At 46.9% G+C, this 24,772-nt stretch overlaps 1 long non-coding RNA gene across 1 annotated transcript; it reads right to left on the bottom strand.

The window, feature by feature from the left end:
• Nucleotides 1-879: 879 nt before the first annotated feature.
• On the bottom strand, nucleotides 880-2,221 carry LOC109029307 (uncharacterized). The gene is made up of 3 exons (XR_008670390.2): nucleotides 1,257-2,221; nucleotides 1,021-1,109; nucleotides 880-901 (listed from the first exon to the last, which is right to left on the bottom strand). It is a non-coding gene; the product is annotated as an uncharacterized lncRNA (long non-coding RNA).
• Nucleotides 2,222-24,772: the final 22,551 nt, after the last annotated feature.

The raw sequence follows: 24,772 nt of genomic DNA, 5'->3' as shown, positions 1-24,772 counted from the left end.
CAAGTATCTAAAGGAAGGCAGGAGACCAGGATTCAAATCTCTGCGAGCCAATTTCTCCTTGGGTAACTTTTGGGTAGGTCACTCAATGAGACTCCAAGCCTCAGTTTCCTCATCTGTAAAATGGGTAGAAATGACATCTATTTTTGCAAGGGTATTGAGAGTGTTAAATAGGATAATGTCTACCAAGAGCACTCAGCTCCCAGCAGATGGTCAAAAAACGTTAGTTGGGCTGACTTGAAGCTTGGGTTTTTTGCTGTGCTGCCATAACTAGCTGTGAAACATTGGTCAGGCAGCTTTACCTTTCTGAGCCTCAGTTTCTTTATCTGTAAAATGGGAATGAGAACTCCCAAATCTTAGGATCAAAGGGAAAACTATATGTGAAGTGTCTAACAAAGAGTAAGTACTCAATTAATGGTGGCTATTTTATTATATTGTTTATTACAGTGCCAACACACTGAAGTTTCAACAAGTGGGTATTCCTCCTTCACCATGGGCACTTCTTCCTGCATCCTTTGCTGGTTCTCCTCCCTCCCCACCTTACTCCTTGCAGCACCCTGGGCTCAGGCCTCCGTGTCTTTCTTCCTTACACTCTCTCCCTTGTGAGCTCATCCATCTGTATGCTGATGGCTTCCACATTTCTAATGCTAGCCTCGACCCTCTTCCCAGAACTCCAGACTCCTACAAGCAGTTGCCCATTCAAACTCTCCCCTTGGATGTTTAATAGATATAGCAGATCTAATATGTCTAATAATGCATCTCAAATGGAATTCCTCATCTTCCCCTCTGCAAACCTGTTCCCCACCGCCCCTACAGTCTTCCCCACTTGGTTAATGATGGCTCCGTCCTTCTAGTGACACCTTGGAGTCGTCCTGGATTCTGCTCTTTCTTTCACTTCAAATACCTAAACCATCAGGAAACCCGGACAGCTCCACCTTCCACCTCTGTTAGAACCTCAGCACCTGGCCATCCCCCACCACCTCCCCCACTCCCACCCTAGCATAAGGCACCATCACATCTTACCTGGACTCTTGCAGTAGCCTACTAATTGCTGTCCCTGCTGCGGTACTTGACCCCTATAGTAATGCTCTACATAGCTGCCAGGATGAGCCCTTTAAAACACAAACACTAGACCCAGTCACACCTGCTTATAATCCTCCAAGAGGCAAAGTCTTTGCCAAGGCCACAAGGCCCTGTACTACCTGAACCTCCCCGCTTGCTAAGACCTCCCTCTCTTACTCTGTGCCAGCCACACCTACCTTGGTGCTTTCCTTGAACACACCAGGGGCATACTCCCACCTTGGATCTTCATACTGGCTGTTCACTCTTCTCATTCCTCACCTCCCTCAGACCTCTGCTCAGAGGTCACCTTTGCAGTGAGGCTTACCTTGACTGTCCCATTTAAAAGTGCACCCCGACACTCTGCACGGCGGCTTCCCTCTTCCATTGTGCATATCCTCTTCTTACATACTGGAGTTTCTTGAGTCTTGTGTTTGCTGTCTTCTCCCTCCAGCATTATCCGTTTTGTGCCCTGCAGCATTCCCACAGCAACCAGCACAGCCCTTGTGTGGTGGAGGTGCCGGGCATACTGAGATGCATCTGTCAGCATCTGCCTCCTGGTACCTTGGGCCTGCATGTCTGGCAGGCAGGTAGAAGAACACGCTGGCCATTTCAATGTTAAGACAAAGAGGTAGAGAAGGCTGGATGAAGGAGGTGATGACTGAACCATATCCTGAGGCAGCTGGGGTTTCCAGGAAGAGGATAGAGAGAAGGGCATTCAGGTGGAGGAGCCAGCAGGTGCGAAGGCTCGGCAGCTCAGAAGCGTGCTCTGAGAATGGCAGGTTGTCAATGGCAACCTGGGAAGGGGATGGGGGAGATAAGCTGGAGAGGAGGCAGGTGCCTGGGGTGGGGTGCAGAGGGAGGCCAGCTCAGATCTCCTGATTCTGCCTGGTCCTCCACCCTCTGCATAAGCAGATGGGGCACATGCCCACCCTCGTGATTTCCCAAAGCAGACACAGTAGTTTAATTGCCAGAAACAGGATATTAGCAAAATAACCATATTTCATTGTGTCTGGGATGCACAACTATTTTCTACACCACTCAGAAACACTGCCGGCTAATGTGTGCCATGGCGTGAAGACCCATGTGAAAGCGTGTGCATCTTTCCAGTTGTGGCTTATATGGTAATAGGTAGTATTGCCTAGCACTATAAAAGGACTTCAGATATATTATCTCACTGCATTCTTGCACCAACAATGGTACCTATGAGACAAATAAATTAGTTCCCCATTTTACAGATGTGACAACCAGTGCACAGAGAGATTAACTAACTTGCCGTCCAGTGGGCATGTGGTGGAGCCCAGGGTGAAACCCAGGCAGTCTCTAAAGCATTGCCTTCCAACATGCAATGGAGTGTGAAATGCGGAAGCCATGGGGAAGCACAGGAAATCGGCCATGTAAGATAGGAAGCAATGGTTCGATTTATTCAGTGGTGACATCCACCACAGCTGCATTCCAGTAATCTGCACCCCTCATCCCAACATCCTCACCCTGCTCTGCCTGTGTTGGGCAACTCGCCTTCTTGACCGGAGGTGATCTCCCACAGTGAGGTAGCCCTACCCTTTTGTTTCAGCTCTTGGAAAACCCCAAACCTCAAGGCCATACACTCCTTGTGACCAAGTGAGCATCTTGGCAACTTCCCGGCTTTTCCAAAGAGAACTAACTCCTGCTGGGGGCCCCCCAAGTCACCCCTCATGGCCCTTACTTCTAGTGCTCTGGAAATGGCTGAAACCAATGGGTTAACTTGCTTTCCCTATTAAATATTTACATAAACACGCTCGGGAAGGTGTGTGTAAGTTATCAATAATGCAAGGCCAGCCTAGGCTCGGTGAGAGCTAAGAGACCCAAATTGTATCATCATAATCCATTATTCACATATAATGCGTCTATTCTCCTCCATTAGCGCAGGCAGGAAATGCCCCTGAGTGCCGGGCAGGGCTTTGGAAAGCGCAATAAATGGCGGACAGACACATGGCGGGAGGGCGGCAGCTGTAGTTAAACAAGTGTAAATTAGCGCCCAGCCTCGCTCCCTGCCTGCAGCCAGAGCGGCGGGCACAGGCCTGGCAGCGAGGGGTTACAGGATGTGGGGAACTCGCTATCAATCTAGACAGCCCTCATAGCCTCCCTGGAAACCCTTCCGGAGGAGCTCTCCAGCTGGCCGCGTGGGAGACCACGCCTCAGAGAGCACAGGCTTCTGCTCTGCAGGCCTTGGCTGGAATCTCAGCTGCACCTCTGAGTGGTGACCTGGGGCGAGAGGGTGGAGGGGGCTGCTGCGCAAGCTGCCCCCACACTGAGCTCCGAGCCCCATCTGTAATACAGGGATGAGAATTACCGTCTTACAAGGTTGTTGCGTGAAGGAAATAAAATGAGAAAGGAGAAGTTCCCAGCATACGGCACACGGGAGGCCCTTAGAGAATGAAAGAACACTCCTCTCCCTCCTCCCGCTAGGCAGTTTCAGACTTAGGAATAAAACGGGAGAAGCTTTGCACCGCACCCACATGGATGTGGTGCAAAGGCAATGCGAGGTAAAGACAGAAGTGGCTTTATGTTGTCCTATCGTCAGCTTTGCTGTCCCTGCAGGAGGCTCCTCTCCTCTGGACCCCACCCGAGTGCCCGGTGCTGCGGTCCGTCTCCTGGGCTCAGCAAGCACACTCACCATCGCCACCCCGTCTCCAGGACATCTTCAGCCCTTAGTCCGTCCACACCCTCTTCTCAGCACTACCGTATTCCCCTGGGAGGCAGGTCCTGCACAGAGACGAGCGCATCTGCTGTTGAAACGACCCCAGACCAAACGAAAGTTTTTGATTACCCGTGAACTGGAAGGTGGACTTTTGGTATAAAGAGCACCAGACTGGGAGTTGGGAGAGCTGAGTTCTTATCTCTGTCACCGCTGATGCTCTGTGGTTTGCGGAGAGTCCCATGCCCTCTGGACCTCAGTCTGCCTACCTGTAAGAGTAAGGGAATTAATCAAATGATTTGATGATCACGCATGACTTAGTGAATGTGAAGTGCTAGGTGTGTCTCAGGACCCCTCCTAGCTCCAGAACCCTCAGGATCAGAGGCATCATGAGATTCTAGAATCAATATTCTGGTTCAAGTCATTGCTTTGTCTTGTCTCCACAGCTACAGCTGGATTTTTTCTAGCACCGAAGCTGTGTCGTGGTACAGAGACCCATTGCCCTGGTGTCAGGTGGACGGGCATGAGCTTGATTCACCTTTTACAGAGGAATCACATTAGCAGCCCCTCCTTACCCCTACCCTCCCACTGTAAGGGGTCATGAGCCCAATGCCTAAGGGCATGGCAGTGATGGCTGTTCAGTGGAGGCCACAAAATAAAATGTGAATTTGGAAAGGCAGGGAGCAGGTGACCAGGTTTTGTACTTTTCGGACAATGGTGTCCACATGTGGGCGGTTTGTCTGGACCAGACCAGTTCTTGGCTCTGATGCCACCTCCTCAGAGAGGCCCTCCCTGCCCTATCTAAGAGCCGCCCCACTACTCTCCCCCATCCATTTTATTTTTCTTCCCATCACTACCTGACATTTTATTGTATACCTAGTAGTTTTCTTGCTCATTGTGTGTTTCCTTGACTGGAATGTTGGCTCCATAAGGACAGGTATCTTGTCCGTCTTGTTCTCTGCTGTTCCCCTGAGGCCTGGCCCCTAGTAGAAATTCGATACATATTGAATGAATGAATGATTGTAGATTCAAATTTAGCACACATATATTGAGCACCTACTTTAGGCCCATCACAGTGCAGGTGCTTTTACATATGTTACACATTTAATCGGCTTAACAATGACGTCTATTCATATATATTAAGACCAGTGGGCACTAACATTAAATTTCAACTAAGTGAGCCTGGTAGGAATGCTTCACATCTCCCCTGCTTCATGTGTGCCAGGGGGCTAATCATGATTGAAAGGCTGAAGCAGTTGAATGATGTTGTGTTCTGATGTCCTGATGCCTTCTCCCAGGCTTTCCTTTTTTTTTTTTTTTTTTTTTTTTTGAGATGGACTCTCGCTCTGTCGCCCAGGCTGGAGTGCAATGGTATTATCTTGGCTCATCGCAACCTCCGCTTCCTGGGTTCAAGTGATTCTCCTGCCTCAGCCTCCTGAGTAGCTGGGATTATAGGCATGCCGCACCACACCAGGCTAATTTTGTATTTTTAGTAGAGACGGGGTTTCTCCATGTTGGTCAGGCTGGTCTCAAACTTCCGACCTGCTTCGGTGATCTGCCTGCTTTGGTCTCCCAAAGTCCTGGGATTACAGGCATGAACCACCGCACCCAGCCTAAACTTTCCTTCTTGTCCTTCCTTCAGTTCAGCTCATCTGCTCTCAAACTCAAAGGTGTTTAGGTAAAAATGACTGTACTAGGTTATATACAAAGAAAGCCAGGGGGCTGATTTCATGGAATTGAAGAGCAATTTGAACTCTATGCAACTTTTGCCTGATGTACCAATTTTGGAATCAAATGCCCATATGCTATATAAGATTACTGTACTAGCTGCGTGGCTTTGGGCAAGTTACTAATCCTCCTTGAGCCTCAGCTTCCTTATCTATATATGAAGATATTAATAGCTACCTTACAGAGTATATAAGATCTGCATATGATCTGTATATGATAAGCAATAGGTGGGTTTGAATCCTACTTTCAGCGCTAACTAGCCATGTGACCTTGGACAAGTTTACGTAATCCTTCTGTTCCTCAGTTTCCTCATCTGTTACATGGGTGATATTAATAGGGTGTACCTTTTGATTGGGCTGGACCCTGTTTGCATTCTGCCATGAAGGAGAGCTGGGCTGTGGGTCAAAGCTGCCCTAATTATAGGTGCAGCATCCGGAGCAAGGTGTTGCTTGGCTCTGCACTGCTGGCAGGTGTGGAAGTCCTTGCCCCATGGGTGAATTCCAGCACAGTTACTGCCTGTGGGGCAGTAGTTGGCAGGTGGCAAAAGAAAAACTTTAAGAGAACACAGATGGTCACACTTGACAAAAAATGTTCTAGCAACCTCACCTACTGAAATCTCCAAATGTTCTCCAGTCCTGGGTACTTTAAACATACACTGGCCCTAATCAGTCAGCATTATTATAGTCCTTTGTTCACTTAACAAATAGGTATTGAGTGCTATTATGTGACAGGCACTGTACTAGGGAATGAGAAAACAAGTCAGGCACAGTCTTCATCCTCATGGAGCATGCAATTTGGTGGCCATAGTGATAAAAAAAATAACAAGAATAATAAGAAGATAGCGTCCATTTATAACATGCCCAGATCCTGGGCTATGTGCTTTCATATAGCACCTTATTTAATCCTCACAACATTCCTATGAGGCCCATCTTAATATCCTCGTTTTATAAATGAGGTACCTAAAGCCCAGAGAGGTGATGCGACTTCTCCAAGTTCCCAGAATTAGCAAGTGGCAGTCGAGACACTGGAATCCAGATCCATCTATTTCCACAGTGTTACTGTCACCTTTTCCTCTGAAGTAGCTTCCAAAAAGGGAGAGTCTCCTGGGCTACCTGGGACCTTCCGGAGGAAGGAAGGGCCTGGTGAGGACAGGAGAAAACAGTTGATCCTGAAATCCCTGCTCAGTGCTGAAGTGTGGAGACTGTCCTGCCGTAGATTGCAGGAACCCTATATGGGGCGAGCAGTAATAAGTCCCAGCTCAGTGTGCGGGTGGAGATGCCCGTGAGGAAGGGCCAGCCCCAGGCTTGCTTGGGCAGTGGCCCAAGCTGGTGGTGTGACATCTTTACTGTCTGATTATTTATAGAGTCCCTGGGACAGCAGGCATCCAAGGCAGCTCTGAGGTTATGGGCTTGGGGACCAGGAGAAATAAATAGCCTTCAAAAACCCCAGCCTGGTGGGGGAAGATGTGGAGCCAGGATGAGATGTCTGCCCTGCAGTCTGCTGGGGGCTATATGAGGAGAAGAAGGACTGGGGTCCCTGGAGCCTGCAGGTACCATGCTGGGGGACAGCTGGGGGACAGGCCAGACATATCTCTCCCTTGGCCACTGGGCTGGGGGAGATCTGAGAGCCTCAGCCCTGTGATGGAGGCAGTGATCTCACTGGGGAGGGCCTGGGGCCTGGGGCCTCGGACTCAGGTCATCATGCTAGCCTCTTGAGAGTGGCAAGGAGTCCAGAGCAGGGGCAGGAGCCTCAGGCTGTTGATTCTGCAGGAGGTCACTGTTCTATCAGAGTTCTATCAGAGAAGCAGAACCTGTGTGATCCGAGGGCTTTATACTCGGGGCAAGGCTTTTCCTGATCATGGGAGCTGCTAGGCAGCGGTATCAGCCTGTATTCATGTGTCTGCTCCAGACCTGGAGTCAGCAGGGCTGGCAGTCAGCAAGAGAAGATGGACAGGAAGAGGAAGTGAGCAAGGACAAGGCAGAACCCAAAAGAATGGCCTGAACACAAAAGGAGGAGCATCACCAGTTGAGGGCTTGCTTGGATGGCATCTGCTTCTCACTGGCACCTGGGTGGCCTCCCACTGCCTCTAAGCCTCCAACTGATGATATGGGTGATCTGCAGAAGAACTAGCCCGCTTCACCACAAAGCTGCACACAAGCCTGGCCCCGAGTTTGGAGAAGCTGAAACAGGAAATCGATCTGGGGTTGCCACCCCAAGATCGCAAGCTAACAAGGTGAGCCAGCAGGTGGGCTGCACACACATGAGCTGAGAATCACCCAAACCCACATAGACCTTGAGTGCAAATGAGGCTGCTGCTCCACTTCCGCCTTCCAAATCTCACACAAATTTCTCTTGTGGCCACCCCTAACCCAGAACTGTGCAGGAAATTCTGGGACATGTAGTTCCAGCTTTGCTAAGTTGACACAGGACAAAGCGTGCACGTTCACTGTGTGACTTTGACCAAGTCCTTGACCCTCTCTGAGCCTCAGTTTCACCATCAGTAAAATGTGGGATGGACTCCTCAGTGGTTCCTCTTTTAATGTAAAAAACAAAAACAACAAACAAACAACAACAACACAACCCCAAACCCCAAAACTACAAAAACGAAACAAAAAAGAGGCAGAGACATGGATTTCCTCATCTCTCCTTTGTGTGCAGATGAAAGCGAGGTCTCCTGTAAATAAACCTGCAAATCCCCAGGAGGCTGAGGCCCCAGGTGGGAAGCACCTGGGATAGATCATTTGCAGATCCCTCCTCCTTCGGACAGATAGAATACAAGGCTGAACTTAAGGGCAAGACCTGAGCTCTAGCATTGCTGCTGGATGACAAAGCAAGGTGGTAAGCCTCTCTGAGCCCAGCTTCTTTCCCTCTGTGATAAGAACAATTCTTTTACCTTTCAACGGTCCATCACATAGATGTCAGATGCTGGGGTAGGGCTCAGAGTGTATAACAGGCTTCTTAGATGGTGACTTAAGATCAGCTTTGTGGAAACCACCATGCTGTCTGAGGACAGGGAGACAGTGAATTCTAGGTCTCCTCCTCAGTGGAGCTCTCTGGACTGTGGGGAGACCATTAACTAATGGTATGGAAACCATTTAAACAAAAGACTGTGGGGCTTCAGGGGAGAGGGAGACAGATTCTGCCTGAGAAGGCTTGTTGGGGAGAGAATATTTGAACTGGGCCTTGATGAATGGATATAGCAGTGGTTAGCCCAAATGGAGGGAAAGGGCGGTTTAGGAAGAGGGAAGGGCTGGGCAAAGCCTGCAGTTGGGTGCATGCAGCGTGTATCTGGGGACTGGCAAGGACTGTGGTGTCGTGGAACAGAGAATGTGCAGGCAGGAAGAGGAAGGGTAGGGTGGAGAAGAGCTGAGGATTAGCTTGTAGAGTCTTGGGTGCATGCTAAAGAGTTCATCCCAGCATTAGCCAGTGCGAGAGGCTCAAGTGTGCAACACTAGTGTCACCCCAAACGGGACACCAGGGGTCCCCATATCTTCCAGGCCTTTGGGGTCATTCCTTCACATTTGAAAGAGGTAACTCAAGCCCTTTCCACACAGTGGAAGCCCCTAAGTATTCTCAAGGGGGCTTCCCATCCTTTTCTCAGTCTTCACTGCAACTGGTTGCCCAGCTCCCTTCTGGATCCTGTAGCACCTGTCCTCACTTGCTGATCTCTTCACTCCAAGCTGGACCCTACCTGATTTCCTCTGCTCAGGGAGTCCACTGGTCCAGGGATGTTGGGTGGAGTAGACTTTTATCAATGGTTTATAGGACAATGGTGGGGCATTCAGTACCCTCCAGCAGACTCGTGCCGTGGGATGAGTATTTATATCACAGAAATCAGCAAATGCTGCACATCAAGGTCTTTCAGCCCCTTCCCTAGAGTTGGTTCTTCAACCCCCACCAGAATACCATTGATTATGCGCAGTTCAAATCACATTTCTTAAGTGAAGATCCTATATCCAGGCCTATATAAAAACCCCTCAGCCCAAACCCATGCTGGGGAAGTTCCTGCTGTTGGAATTCTTTCATAGGACCCTAAGTTTTCTGCCATATTGCTGGTATTCTCTTTCCATAAACTCCCCACACATCCATTTCTCCCAGATCTTTCGGGAAACTCCACATTCTACACACAATTCAACCCTCTCTTAATTTTGCCGTCTCTTTCCAGACCACTTCCTAGAGTGGACATTTTACATTTACACCCTCAGGGGCTCGCCAAGTTATTTTTTTTTTCTATAGGAAGGAAGTTGCAGATAGGAGAGCTTTAAACAGATTTGTTTTCCCTTCCGCTATGCGAGTCAGCTAAGTTGGATTCAAAAGGTGGTTCTGCAGATACTAAAAGTGATAATTGGGATGCCTGAAACAACATGGAAAACACTTGTAGGTCACATGCTCAGATCTGCACTCTCACTTCTGGGAATCAATTCTACAGAAACATTTGCACAGATGTATGTATAGGGATGTATGGTGGCACGGTGTGTGATAAACATTGGAAATATTCTAATTGCCTGGCAATGAGGGATAAGTGAAACAAGCAGTGGAATGTATAAAGTAGACCAAAAGGTAGAAGTGGGTCTCTATATATACTGACGTGAAATATTTTCACAACATTTTTACAGAAAAAAGTTGCAAAACAGAATTTTTTTTTTTTTGGTAAAAATGTCTTAAAGTATACATATGTGTGTGTGTGTGTGTGTGTGTGTTTATAGATACAGAAAAATGTCTGGAGGATGAGCCTTAAACTGTTAATAGTGGCAATCTTAAGGAATGGGTGTCTATTGGGGAGGGGCAATGTTCCCTTTTTTATATCATATATTTCTGCATAGTTTGCATTTGTTACCATAAGCATATATTGCTTATGTAATGTTTTTAAAACCAATGATTTTTACAAAGAGAAAATGCTTCAAACACAATGCCAAATATAGACGGTAGGATGCAAAATTGCTTACATATGGTGGTTACAACTCTACAGAAACTCGTGTCTGCGTGGACAGGAATGGAATGAGGAGCATCCCACAAGAAGTGACTGGTGGTTAGGGCGGGGTCCGGGGAGAATTCTTTTTCCTCTTTCAGAAGGCTGGGTAGGGCTGAGATCTGGGACATCTCAAATTCCTCCCAGCACCTTCCTTCATTCGACTCCTGGCCCATGTTCCCGTCACTTACAAGTGGCAGTGGGTATCAACTATTCAATTATTTTTAAATAGTCGAGCGTAGGTCTGGATTGAATAAATCACATTGATGCCAATTTCCAGGGAAGTCCTTTCATATTTTATGATTCACTCCCCACCTTTCCCCCTTTCCTTCCTTGTGCTCCTTCTAATGAACCAGGAGACTGTGCATACTGTTCGGATGTCCCCACTGCTAACCCTCAAATGGAAATGCAGCAGCTGAAAGCATCGTGGTTCTGGGTTTTTTTTTTTTTTTTTCCTTTTCCTCCTCACAGTCCTGGGAAATTGATATGCAGGCAGGATTATGTTTTGTTTAAAGCTCAGTCCTGGCATCTGAAAGAATACATTATCCAAATTGGTGCATGTGGTTGAAATTCTGCAAAACTCAGTTATGTCACACGTGGCTTGCCAATGAGGGGTCCAGCAGGGTCTCAGGCAGCATAAATGCCCTGTATCAGAGAGAGTGTAACAGTGGAAAACCATCCACTGAGGAATATTCCTGAAGTCAATAATTTATCTGCTGCTGGTGGAAGGTAGGCCTACCAGGCACCTCTGCCACTGCCATGATCACCCAATATGCCACCAACTCCCAGTCCTGGGGATGAACGCTGCTTTCTTCCTTTCCAGTTCTTTTAAGATTAGAATTTGTTCAAAGAACTGATTGCACATAAACACAGAGACTAGAGGGTTTTTTTTCCTTCTCTTTTCATTTTGTAAAATGGTCGTAAAAGAAAAACAAGTCCGTTTGGAATTTAGAATTCTGAAACTGCAAGAGAAAGAACTGGATTTCATCATGTGTGCTTTGGGGTCTGCACTGCTCCTGAATCTTGTCCGTGACTAGGGCACACAGGGAGTGACTCATTGGTGATAATTTGGGAGTCACTGTGGTCCCACTTGCTCTTTAAATGTTAGAGTTTTAATGATTTAGGAACCAAAAGAATAACTAAGGAGCCCAGCAGTCATTATCTCAAATAATGAGACTTTTTAATGCAAAATCAATGTTTGTTATAATGAAAATAGATTCCTCAGCTCCTGCAGGGCCAAATGTACAAATCTTTTCTGCTGTTAAATAAAATGTGACGGCTCATTTTCAGGAGGATGGTGAGCATTTTTATTCAAGAGTAAAAATAAAATGTCAGAACTTATTTACTTTTATTAAGTGCTCATTCTCAATCAGATACTCTAATCAATATCTAATTGGAGGCAAGGAAACGGAAAATAATTTTTATGCCAACTTGGGAGAAGGGAAGGAAGGGAGAAGGAAGGCAAGAGAAAGCCATATAGCACGTGTTCAGTTATAATAAGGGCAAATACCTATTGAGCAGATGCATAGTGCCAGGACTGTGCTAGGTGCATTACCTGTGTTATATCGTCACACTGTCACAATAGTCTGGTGAAGATCGGTACCATTGTGGCTCCCATTTACAGGTGACAAAACTGAGGCTCAGAGAATCTACCTTCTCATGTTTATTATGTGGTGGAGCCAGGATGGAAAACCAGGTCTGTCTGACCTCTCAGCCCTGGCTGCCAATTACTCTATTTATCTGTCCCCTCCATCCTTCTAAAAAACAAGTCTTTTATTTTATAAAAAACGTTGAGTCATTCTTGAGATTACCAATAGCAGAAGTTTTACTCCTATGAACACTGAAACTGTAAACTTAAAATAGTTTTGGAGGGTAAAGGTTTTTCTTAAATATATTACATACTTCTCTGTCTTGGGAAGCAGTACATGGAGTGACTTTGTTTTAGTGACTCAGAACTGGTTTCCAGACTTACCTCTGTGATGTGAGGAATCTATCATCTAACGGTGAGAAGTGAGTTGAAATCCTAGCTCTAAAGTCTGTTACTGAGTGTGTTAGGCAAGTTTCTCTACTCCCTTTGTGAAAGGTTGGATCTCGTAATATCCTATGATTTTAAGTTACAGGAAGGTAGATGACATCAATTTAAAGAAGAATCTTCTAAACGTTAGAGTTATCTGAAACATGGCTGGGCTATCTCAGAAGGGAGAACACTCTCCATCCCTGGAGTTATTCCATCAAGACCAGCTGTGGTGATGATATAGATGATAAGGCATTGGACCAGCTATCTCCTAGGGGCACCAGCAAACTTCTTCTATAAAGGGCCAGAAAGTAAGTGGTTTAGACTTTGCAGGCCACACAGTCTCAGTCCCAGCTTCTCAACTCTACTGTTGTAGAGCAAAATCAGACACAGGCAATACACAAACAAATGACTGTTGCAGTGTCTCATTAACACTTTATTTATAAAAGCAGACGAATGGCCAGATATGGTGCAGGGGGCATAATTTACTAACCCCTATTCTAGGCTCTTCCAATGAGAAACTTTATGATTCTCTTCTTGTTCCTTATGTTATTGTGCTGGGCTGAGCACTGGCATGAGGGCCTGCCATAATCAATAATAATAAGTTAATTCTTACATAAATCTCACCATATGCCACATGCCTTCTTAGCTCTTTATTTATCTTTTAAGTCCTTTAATCCTAACAATGATCCTGAAAAGTAGTGATATGGTTTGGCTGTGTCCCCACCCAAATCTCATCTTGAATTCCCATGTGTTGTGGGAGGGACCCTGTGGGAGGTAACTGAATCATGGGGGGGCGGGTCTTTCCCATGCTGTTCTTGTGATAGTGAATAAGTCTCATGAGATATGATGGTTTTATAAAAGGACGTTTCCCTGTACAAGCTCTCTTCTCTTGTCTGCCGCCATGTGAGATGTGCCTTTCACCTTCCACCATGATTGTGAGGACTCCCCAGCCATGTGGAACTGTAAATCCATTAAACCTCTTTTTCCTTAAAAACTACCCAGTCTCGGGTATGTCTTTATCAGGAGCATGAGAACGAACTAATACAAGTAGTGTTCTAGTTAGGGTTCTCCAGAGAAACAGGACCAATAGGCTATATACAGAGGTGTGTAAGAGGAGATTTATTATGGGCATTGCTTCACATGATTATGGAGGCCAAGGCGTCCCATGATCTGCTGTCTGCAAGCTGGAGCACCAGGAAAGCTGCTGGTGCATTCAGTCCAAGTCCGAAGGCCTGAGAAACAGGGGAGCCAGTGGTTTTGTAACCGCCCAGTGGGTTTACCTTGCCCACTGCCTAGACACAGCGGATTTCTCAAGGCAGGGGAATTGCAATAGAGATAGAGTAATTCACGCAGAGCTGGCTGTGCAGGAGATTGGAGTTTTACTATTACTCAAATCAGTCTCCTCGAGCATTTGGGGATCAGAGTTTTTAAGGACCACTTGGTGGGTAGGGGGAAGCCAGTGAGCCAGGAGTACTGATTGGTTAGTTAGGAGATGAAATCATAGGGAATTGAAGCTGACCTCTTGCATTGAGTTGGTTCCTGGGTGTAGGCCACAAGAGCAGATGATCCAGTTTATCTATCTGGGTGGTGCCACCTGATCCATCAAGTGCAGGGTCTGCAAAATATCTCAAGCACTGGTCTTGGGAGCAGTTTAGGGAGGGTCAGAATCTTGGCCTCCAGCTGCATGACTCCTAAACCATAATTTCTAATCTTGTGGCTAATTTGTTAGTCCTACAAAGGCAGTCTAGTCCCCAGGCAAGAAGGAGGTTTGTTTTGGGAAAGGGCTGTTATCATCTTTGTTTTAAACTATAAAGTATAAACTAAGTTCCTCCCAAAGTTAGTTCAGCCTGTGCCCAGGAAGGAACAAGGACAGCTTAAAGGTTAGAACCAAGATGAAGTCGGTTAGGTCAGATCTCTTTCACTGTCTCGGTCATAATTTTGCAAAGGCAGTTTCAATATAACTCTCAGTCTGAGGCTGAATGCCTGAGAACCACCAGTGTGTGTGTGTGTGTGTGTGTGTATGTGTGTGTGTATGTGTGTGTGTATATGTATGTATGTGTGTGTGTGTCTGTGTGTGTGTCTGTGTGTGTATGTCTGTGTATATGTATGTGTGTGTGTATATGTATGTGTGTGTATATGTATGTATGTGTGTGTGTGTCTCTGTGTGTATGTGTCTGTGTGTGTATGTGTCTGTGTGTGTATGTGTCTGTAAGTGTGTGTATGTGCGTGTATATGTGTATATGTGTGTGTATGTGTTCATGTGCATGCTTGTGTAAGTCCCGGAGTCTGAAGGCCTGAGAAACTGGAGTTCTGATGTCCAAAGGCAGGAGAACGTAAAGTGAGAGAGCAAATTTGCCCTTCCTCTGTCTATTTGTGTTCTGTTGGGGCCCTCATTGGGCTGTCCGCCCACACTGGTGAGGGTGGATCTTCTATACTCAGACCATTGATTCAAATCTAATCTGTTGCAGAAACCCCCTCACAGACACACCCAGAAAGAAGGTTTTACCAGCTGTCTGGTTCTTCCTTAGCCCAGTCAAGCTGACACATAAAATTAATCCATAATAATTAGGAACCAATATTATTATTATTCCCATTTTACAGATGAAGAAACTGAGGCACATGGCGGTTAAGTAACTTGCACAGGTCCCTGCAACCAGTCAGAGGTGGAGCTGGGCTGCAAACCTAGGCAATGTGGTTCCAGGGTCTGTGCTCCCAACCCCTGTACTGGCTTGCCGTTTATTGCATCACTTTGAGTAAATCACGGCTCCCCATAAAATGCAAATTCCACCCTCAGCTTACCAGCTGAGTGAGCTTGGGCAAGTCACCTACCCTCTCTGAACTTTGGCTTCCTTGCCAGACAATGAGAATTGTGATTATTTATCACGTAGGGCTCTTCTGAGGTTGCCTGTGATTCGTGAAAGCATCTTATTTAGGTCCTGGAACTTAGCTGGTGTTCAGAGAATGCTAATTCCTGCCTCTCTCCCTTAGCGATTTCCAGAGAATCTAGGAATTGCTAAGAAACAAAGAGAGAGAGGGTCTTGTTCAAGCAATTGAAGTGACAAGTTCCCACTGCCTCCTGTAGGTTTTTTCTTTTAAAAAAAAAACGTTGGCCGGGCGCAGTGGCTCATGCCTGTAATCCCAGCACTTTGGGAGGCCGAGGCGAGCGGATCACGAGGTCAGGAGTTCAAGACCAGCCTGACCAACATGGTGAAACCCCGTCTCTACTAAAAATACAAAAATTAGCTGGGCATGGTGGCGCCTCAGGAGGCTGAGGCAGGAGAATGACTTGAACTCGGGAGGCGGAGGTTGCAGCGGGCCGAGATCGTGCCATTGCACTCCAGCCTGGGTGACAGAGCAAGACTCTGTCTCAAAAACAAAACAAAATAAAACAAAAAAATTGTAAGAGTTTGTTGTAAAACTGTGTTTTTCCTACAAGGAAGTGCTCTGGCCCTCACTGCGGGAGTGGCAGGCCTGAATTATTCCTCTCGTTTTAGCAGGTCTGCTCTCTGGGGGTGCTTTCTCTGAAAGGGACCTTGTGAGGTCTGAGCTGGGAACTCTGACCCCAGGTTCTGGTCAGTAAAGTCTCCAGCTGTGGTCACTCCAGTTCTGGACCAGAAAAACATGGAGACCAGCTCTTTGGCCATCACATCATGGGAAGAGAAATGTAAAGAACGTACACATGGTTTGGCTTGTTGTAATCACTCAGTCCAGGGTAGCTATTGCCTCTACTGAAATGTACCAAGTCCTCAATTTATGCCAGGGCCTGTGCTCAGTATTTTTCATACATTTTCTCATTTTAACCTCCCAACAATGTTACGAAGTTGTTTGTATTATCCCTATTTCACAGAGAAATCTGTATCTACGTATCTATGAGGGGGCATATGACTAGCTCGGGGTACTGGAAAGGCTTAGTAATATTAAGCCATTTGCCCAAGATCATAAGTGGTGGAGACACAATTCAGTCCTGGGAAGCTTGAGCCTACAGCCTGTGCCTTAACTCTGTTCCCTATGTCTGTATGTCAGCAAATCCTGTTTGCTTCTACCTGCAAACCATACTCCAGACCCAGCTTCCTGCCACCCCCACGACTACCACCTTGGGCCAAGATTATTGCGATAGCCTGCCAACTAGTCCCACTGATTTTATTCTTGCACCCAAACCCCATTTATTCTCAAAATAGCAGTCCGTGTGGTCCTTTTCTTAAAAAATCAGCTGTATTGAGGTGTAATTTACATACAATAAAATTCACCAGTTTGAAGTGTACAATTTAATGAGTTTTGACAAATGTAAACCGTCAAGTTCACACCACCACAATCAAGATAGGGAACATTTCCATGGCAGTGTGTTTTTTCAAAAAACTTTAAGTCAAAGCGTGTCACTCTTCTGCTCAACATTTTCTGAGGGTTCCCATTTCCCTTAGGTAAAAGTTGAAATTCCTGCAATGTCCTACAGGGCTGTGGCAAAGAAAAGGCTATGGGTTTACCAAGCCGTGTCATTTTTTTCATGGGCACAAAGGAAGACCATATTTCCTATCGTCCTTGTATCTATGTGGGGCATATGAATAGCTCGGGGTACTGGGAAGTAGATAGAAATGATGTCCATCCCTTCCAGGCCTGGGGCCTAAAATTTCTGGAGAGATCCCTGCTGTTTCTTTCCTCTATTTGTCAAATGAATATGGAAGACCCCACGGAGCACTTTGAGGCCTGGAGGATCTGAGAGTTTCTGAGCTAGGAACTGAGAAGAGATACCCTGTTAAGCCTCTGAGATTTTGGAGGACTTAGTGATGCAGCAGCTAGTGTTAACCCTGACCAAGGCTAAGGTCCTGCCTGCTCTAACCTCCGTCACCCTGGAACCTGTGACTGTTCCCTTATAAGGCAGAAGGGATTTCGCAGATTCGTGTCTTGAGATGGGGAGATTATCCTAGATTATCTGGGAGGGCCCAATGTCAACACAAGCATCCTTGTAAGAGGGAGGCAGAGGGAGATTTGACTACGGAAGAGAAGTCCATGTGATGACAGCAGCAGAAATTGTAACGATGTAGCCACAAACCAAGGAATGCCAGGGGATGCCAGCAGCCACTAGAGGCTGGAAAAGGCAGGGAGTGGCTTTTCCTCTGGAGTCTGCCGAGAGAACCTCGCTGATACCTGGATTTTAGCTCTGGAAGACTCATTTCAGACATCTGGCCTCCAGAGCTGTAAGAAAATACATTTCTGTTGTTTTAAGCCACTAAGTCTGTGGTAATTTTTTTACATCAGCAACAAGAAACTCACAGACTGCTTCATCTATCTGAAATGCTTCTCCCCCAGATCTCTGAATGGCTGTCTCCCTTACCTCCTTTACTTTGCTCACATATTTGTCACTTTCTCAGCAAGGCTTCCTTAACTACCTTCCTTAACTATGTATTTAAGAGAGTACCCTGGGACTCCCTCTCCCCCTTCTCTATTTTTTCTTGTCTCCAGAGAACTTGCAACTGTCCGACATACCATATATTCTGCAGTTTTCTTTTGTTTACTTATTTCCTCCCTTCATTGGAAGGTACGTTCCAGGACCCTAACCTGTTTTTTTCACTTGCTGTGTTCTCGAGAACAGAGCCTGGCACAGTCAGCTCACAGTAAATATTTGTGAAGGAGTGAGTAAATGAATGGATGGTCAAGAGGCCCCTTGGATGGAGGAATGCCTGGACTTGCACAGCCAGCCGGTGCCTGGCCTTTTAGGGCCCTTTGGAGAAGTTTTGGGCCTGGTGGTCCCTTTATTCATCCTTTCCTGAGCGTCTCCTGGGTGTGGCACCCTGTGGGGAGTGATTGGAGATCTGAGGCACTCGTGGACACTTCTTCCAAGGATGTTCACTTGGGCCAGGACATTGAATAGTTGTAGATTAGGGTAATGTAGAGAGAAGTCAGGACCCTAGCAGGCAGAGCTGGGAGCTCAGATGACAGCCAGGAGATTCCTGAAAGGGGTCTTCTGGATGGGCTGAGAAGGATGTGGACTGGGGAGGGAAGAGGATGCTCAGGCAGAGAGACTGATGTGAGTAAAAGCCCAGAGCAGGTAATCCTGGGGGTGTGCTGGGACATCCTAAAAGTTTCCTTTTGCAGAAGTAGAGAGTGCGTGCCAGGGAGATTTGCAAGATGGAGCTGGAAGGGCAGGCAGGGCCTAGATCAAAAGAAAGCCTTAAATGTCTCCCTAAGAAGAACAGACTTCATTCTGCAGAGAGTGGGGCAGGGGGCAGTAAGGACTATTGAAGAAACATTCAAAAAGGGGGAAACATACCTGTAATTCCAACATCAGATCTCATCAATCATCTCCACTTCTCTGCAGGCCCTGCCTGGGTGTCCACCCATGTAGGAGTCACATGTAAGCCCCTGGGAGCAAATATTTGGGGCTGGCCAGTCCCTGCATTTGTTACTCCTCATCTAGCCCCACCCTTTGACCAGCATGTTCCTGTAGCTCTCTCCCTCTCTGCTCATGGAGGCTGGTCCTTCAGAATGAGGAAATCATCTCTCTGAGTCATGAAGTAGCTGAAGCATTCTCACCGCCCTGTGGAAAATAGAGACAGGATGACACTTCTGTGCCTAGAACCTGGTTCACAGCACAGGCCAGCTGGATATGATTGATTTTCATGTTACTAGAACAAGAACCCACTGATCACATACCAGGTTCCTAGCACTGTGCGAAGGGATCTGCAGACAGCTCCCCTCTAACCCTCACGACAGAGGGGACATGTTGGGCTGTCTCCCTTTCTCCAGATAAGGAGACTGTTGCTCTGAGAGGTCACAGAATAAGTGAGTGCCAGAGCCTGGATTGGAAGCCAGGCTGTCCAAGTTCAGGTTCTTGATAACTGGGTAATAGTCCACTCCATGGCAGAGCTTCTTAAACTGGGGTCCATGGACTCCCATGGGTCTGTGGATAAATCTGAGGTTTGTGAATGAGAATAGAAAAAACAATTACAGGATAGCCCCTTATCCACACTTTCAGTTACTCAAAGTCAACCATAGTTCAAAAATATTAAATGGAAATTCCAGAAAAAACAATCCATAAGTTTTAAATTGGGCACCATTCTGACAAGCGTGATGAAATCTCACGCTGTCTTGTTCCATCTCCCACAGGACATGAATCATCCCTTAGTCTGGCATCTCCATGCTATAGATGCTACCTGCCCATTAGATGCCTAGTATCCACCTGGGTTATCAGATCCACTCCCTGGTGTTTCAGTGCTTGTGTTCATGTAAACTTATTTTACTTAATAATGGCCCTACTGGGCATGGTGGCTCATGTCTGTAATCCCAGCACTTTGGGAGGCCAAGGCGGGTGGATCATGAGGTCAAGAGATCGAGACCATCCTGATCAACATGGTGAAACCCTGTCTCTACTGAAAATACAAAAATTAGCTGGGGATGGTGCGCTCCTGTTGTCCCACCTACTCGGGAGGCTGAGGCAGGAGAATCGCTTGAACCCAGGAGGTGGAGGTTGCAGTGGGCCGAGATCGTGCCACTGCATTCCAGCCTGGCAATAGAGCAAGACTCCGCCTCAAAAAAACCCAAAAAACAAAAAACAAGCTTAAGTCAGATCATGTTACTCTTTTGCTCAAATGCTTTCATATCATACTTTGAGAAAAGTGCTTGCCATGGCCCACAAGGCCCTGTGCCATCCCACTCTGCCCACCTCTCTGATCTCAGTTCCCACCACAGTGCCCCTCTCTTCCTCTGCTCTGTCCACAATGGTCTTGCTGTTACTTGAACAGGTCAAGCATCCTCCTGACTCAGTGCTTTTGGACATGCTGTCCCCTCTGCAGGAGACATTATGCCCCTGTATGTCCACATGGCTTCCTTACTTTATTCAAGTCTCTGACCACCCTAACTGAAAGGACATCCCAATCTGTCTGTTTCTTTCCTTACCCAGATTTGTCTTCATAACATTCATTAATGATATTACCTGTGCTAAATTCATTTTCTCATCTGGCTTCTCCATGGAATATAAGCTCCAAGAGGGCAAGAGCTTTGTTTGTTTTCCATCATAGCCCCACACCTAGCACAGAGCTATCCTAGATTGTCAGGTAGCAGCTCAGCACCATTTCCCCTCTTCTTTGCACATTCTTGTATCATAAGGGCTAGTCACTTGGAAATTACATTTTCCAGAATCCCTGTTTTGATCCTGCTGATGGCACACATAAGATTTGGAAGGTGGAAGAGAAGCAGTATCTATATTACTGTTCTTCCAGAAGCAATGGGCTGATGCGTGGGTTTTGGTAAATGTGAGATGTTTGCGGTGGGCTCTGGGGATTTTCCTGAAATTATCCACCTTAGCCCTGGAAGTAGGAACAAACATTTTGGCAATTTTCCTTATTTCATGCAACTTCTTAAGATATAGCAGTGGGTTTCATTAACGTATGTCCTTCCAGCCCTTTCAAAGTTTTTTAAAGTACCTGTCTCCTAGGAATTCCAGTTTCCGTTTTCTTGAATGAACTGTCTGATACAAGTCATGGCACACAGTAGGCACTCGAAAAATTATTAAATGATTAAACATGCCTTGATAGAAGGAAATGATGGGTCTAGAATGAATCCATGCTAGACACAAAGGAGCATTCTCAGGTGCTAAGGACAGGGACCTCAGTTACTTCTATCTTGGAGGTTTACTATGACCCCAGTGTGGAGGCCCAGGTATAGACATCAGACCTATTCTGTAGGGTATTTGGAGTATGCCATGTCTATGTGTATACTAAAGTTAACATTTTAGAAAACCATGTAGTTCATTCCATGATGAGGGTTTCATTCATTCCCCGTCTAGCCATTTTTTAAATAAATGTTCAGTCCAAAGAGCTCCAACAGACATTGCTGAGGAAAGAGGGATCAGAACTGGGCAGACCTTCTGAAATTTGCAGTCAAGGTTCCACACCAGATTGCATGGTTTAAGTGCACAGTCTCTTTAAACAAAGAGGGACCTCTTCCCAAGGGTTTGGGATTAGCTAGGCTCTGCACTCAGTACTCTTTACTGCCCATCTCATAGGCTCCTCCCAATAATCCCATGATGGAATGATGGAAGTATTACCTTTCCATTTTATAGATGAGGAAACAGGCTCAGAGAGGCTCAGGGACTTGCCCAAGATCACTCAGCTAAGGCAGAGTGAGGAATTGGACTCAGATTTCAACCTTTTGGGGTGTCTGTCCAGCTCATGACTACCCATGCCTTCTCTAGAATCTGACCTCTCTTCTTTCTGATCCTCAGGGTTGGGCCCCAGCAGTCAGGTCTGTATGCATTTGGCAAGACTAAAGAGGGGGCCCCCAGGCTAAGTGCAGTGGCTCACACCTGTAATCCCAGCACTTTAGGAGGCAAGGTGGGAGGATAGCTTGAGCCCAGGAGTTCGAGACCAGACTGGGCAACATAGAGAGACCCCATCTCTACAAAAAATAAAAATTAGCTGGGTGTGGTGGTGCACACCTGTGGTCTCAGCTACTAGGGAGGCTGAGGCAGGAGGATCACTTGAGATCATGGAGCCGAGGCTGCAGTGAGCCGTGACGGCACCACTGCACTCCAGCCTGGGTGACAGAGCAAGACCCTGTCTCAAAAAAGGGGGGACCCCAGAGCTTGATGTTCCTCAAGGTCCCCTTCTTTCTTTTCCCAACACAGCCTTACCACAACCATCCGCCTTGGAGGCTATCCAGACAAATCTCGTTATGCTTTTTACCCTTTTTGAAGTTAGTCATTGTGAAATCCCCAAACTCCCAGCTTACTCCTCAACCTCTGCCCTCTGATCCTCATTTGGCTCTGTACATCCCCTAACATGACTTAACTCTCTTTTTTTCCTACTCCCCAAATCCTTCCACTGCGCTTCCTATGGTTAGTCACCAGAAAAATATCCTGTAACCTCATCCTTGTCCCTGAATGTTCCCCTTCTCCTTCTTACTCTAGAGAAAACTCAGCTCCCCTTCAAGGACGCTGCCTTTCCTGAATCCCTCTCGAGTGGTGGTTGTTCGTATTCCCGCAGCCCCTGAACCACTGGTAGGTGGGGTAGGTGTCCTCCGTGCTCCTTGTTGCCTCTTTCAGATCATTTATTCCTGCGCATCCCCCCCGAAACTGTGGTTTTGAAGTTGTGCCATCAGACCACACCTCTTTGATAGTCCTTGTTGCAGTCATCTAGAGAGCCCTAGTCACTCCCCTCTGCCGTTCCCTGAAGATATTTAAATGCTGAGCACTCTTTCTGCAACACTGCCCTGTCTCAGTTCTTGGTGATCTCCATAGAGACGATCCTTCTTGGTGATCATGCATAGAGACGATCCTTCTTGGTGATTTCTGCAGAGACGATCTTTCTTGGTGATCACACATAGAGACGATCCTTCTCCGAGTTTTGCTTCTCACTTCCCTGGCTCCCTTCATTCCACCTAGTCCCACTTGTCACTCTCAAGGTCACACCCCAGTGCTTATCACTAACAATAACTGTATCCCCTCCAAAATCTCAAGCATCCTGCTTTCTGAACACCACCTTACCTTTCCAGCTCACTCTGCTGTGGGTGGCGGCATTGCATGGTCTCCAGGTGACAGCAGGCTGTTCTCTACCAGCAAAGGGGAGGGGTTGCCTCTTCTAGCACAGAGGGGGAATTTGCGGTTCAAGATTTTCAGGCTTATCTATACAAATATTCTCATCCATTACATCAGGGTTCCACGCCTTACCTGTTACAGACTTTAAGGTCACCTGTGAGACTATGCACTCATTTCCTTTGCAGGTCTCTCCCTTAATAATCAAATCCTGAACCCAATTTTCAGCAGAGTCTGCTTTGTGGCAGGAGGAGATGAGTCTCCTTTAAAGATGCCACGGGGTCCTCTGCCTTCCAAGGCATGCCTTCAGCTGGCAATTAGCCTCCCTGGACCCACTATTTTATTTTGCAAGGCTTTCCAGGCTGTCAAAAACAGCGAACCCTCACCATAGTCCTTATAATTTCCTCCAGACTGATCAAGCACTGAAGCTTCTTGCCTTCTTCCTTGTACTGCATCTCACTAACTACAGGTGAAAGTTTAGCCCTGGTGAAGCCCTGCATACCAGAGGTCACCACTCTGTTTTCCACCAGCAATGGGGTCCCTATTGTCTTCAGATGGGTGGGCAATCCGATTCCTAAATCCCATCCTGAGGGCCATGCCTAGTACCAACTGCCTTAGTCCTCCCAGAAGACAGAGCCTGAGGCAGAAACTCGTGTAATCACATTAATGAGAAGTTCAGACCCTTGGTAGCAAGATTGAGGGCAGTGGGGAATGAGGCAGGGAGAGAAGGAGAGTGAACCAAAGGAACTGTAATGCTGAGCTTTGTTGACACACATTTTTGTAACAAGTGTAGCTGATAGCTTGGTCCCAGGTATATCTTCTTGCTTTCAGGACCATCTGATATTGTTTGGCTGTGTTCCCACCAAAATCTCATCTTGAACTGTAGCTCCTATAATTCCCACATGTCATGGGACGGACTTGGTGGGAGGTAATTGAATCATGGGGGCAGTTACCCCCATGCTGCTGTTCACATGACAGTGAGTGAGTTCTAATGAGATCTGACGATTTTATAAGGGCTTTTCCCCTTTTTGCTCAGCAATTCTCCTTGCTGGTGCCATGTGAGGAAGGACGTGTTTGCTTCCCCTCCTGTCATGATTGTAAGTTTCCTGAGGCCTCTCCAGCCATGATGAACTGTGAGTCAATTAAACCTCTTTCCTTTATAAATTACCCAGTCTCAGGTATGTCTTTATTAGCAGCATGAAAATGGACTATGCCATTCATGCTGTATCTGAATAGACCTGAAAATCTGGTGATGGGGGTGGGTTGTAGAGAGAATTTATCCTCAGATTTCCTTCCATCTCCTATAAAGGCTTGCCCCATGGAGCATCAACTCTCCTGCATTCCTGGGTTTTGTCACCCACCCCTTCAGTGACTCTGAAGAAATCAGAAAACATGCCTTTTGGTGTAATTTTTTCTGGGTGCAGAAGTGAAGGAAGGATCCTGCGGACCTGGAGGTGGCCCCAGCCTGCAGAATTGCAGGGTCCCTGCAGCTGTGGCTGGGATGGAGCTCACTTGGGGAGTTGGTCCCTGTGGCAGCAGCTGGGGCAAAACAAGAGGTCAAGAGCGCTAGTGATGGTGAGTGAGGCCCAGAGGACTTGAGGCCGTGCATAGGAGGTTCTGAGACGCTACGCCCTGTGAAACGAAAATCAGATTATGCCATTCAGAACTTTCATGATGTCTTGCCCCATACTGGCCCACAGACCTTGTCCTATCTGGGCCCTGCCACTCTCTGAGCTCTTCTCCTTCCTCTCCCACATGGTGAGCTTTACTCTAGCAGCACTGAAGGCCCTGCCTGTCCTC

This window comes from Gorilla gorilla, chromosome 1 (genome assembly GCF_029281585.2).
Source record: "Gorilla gorilla gorilla isolate KB3781 chromosome 1, NHGRI_mGorGor1-v2.1_pri, whole genome shotgun sequence".
Lineage (NCBI taxonomy): Eukaryota > Metazoa > Chordata > Mammalia > Primates > Hominidae > Gorilla > Gorilla gorilla.
The sequence above is the reverse complement of the archived record's forward strand: the minus strand, read 5'-3'. Positions and strand labels throughout refer to the sequence as shown.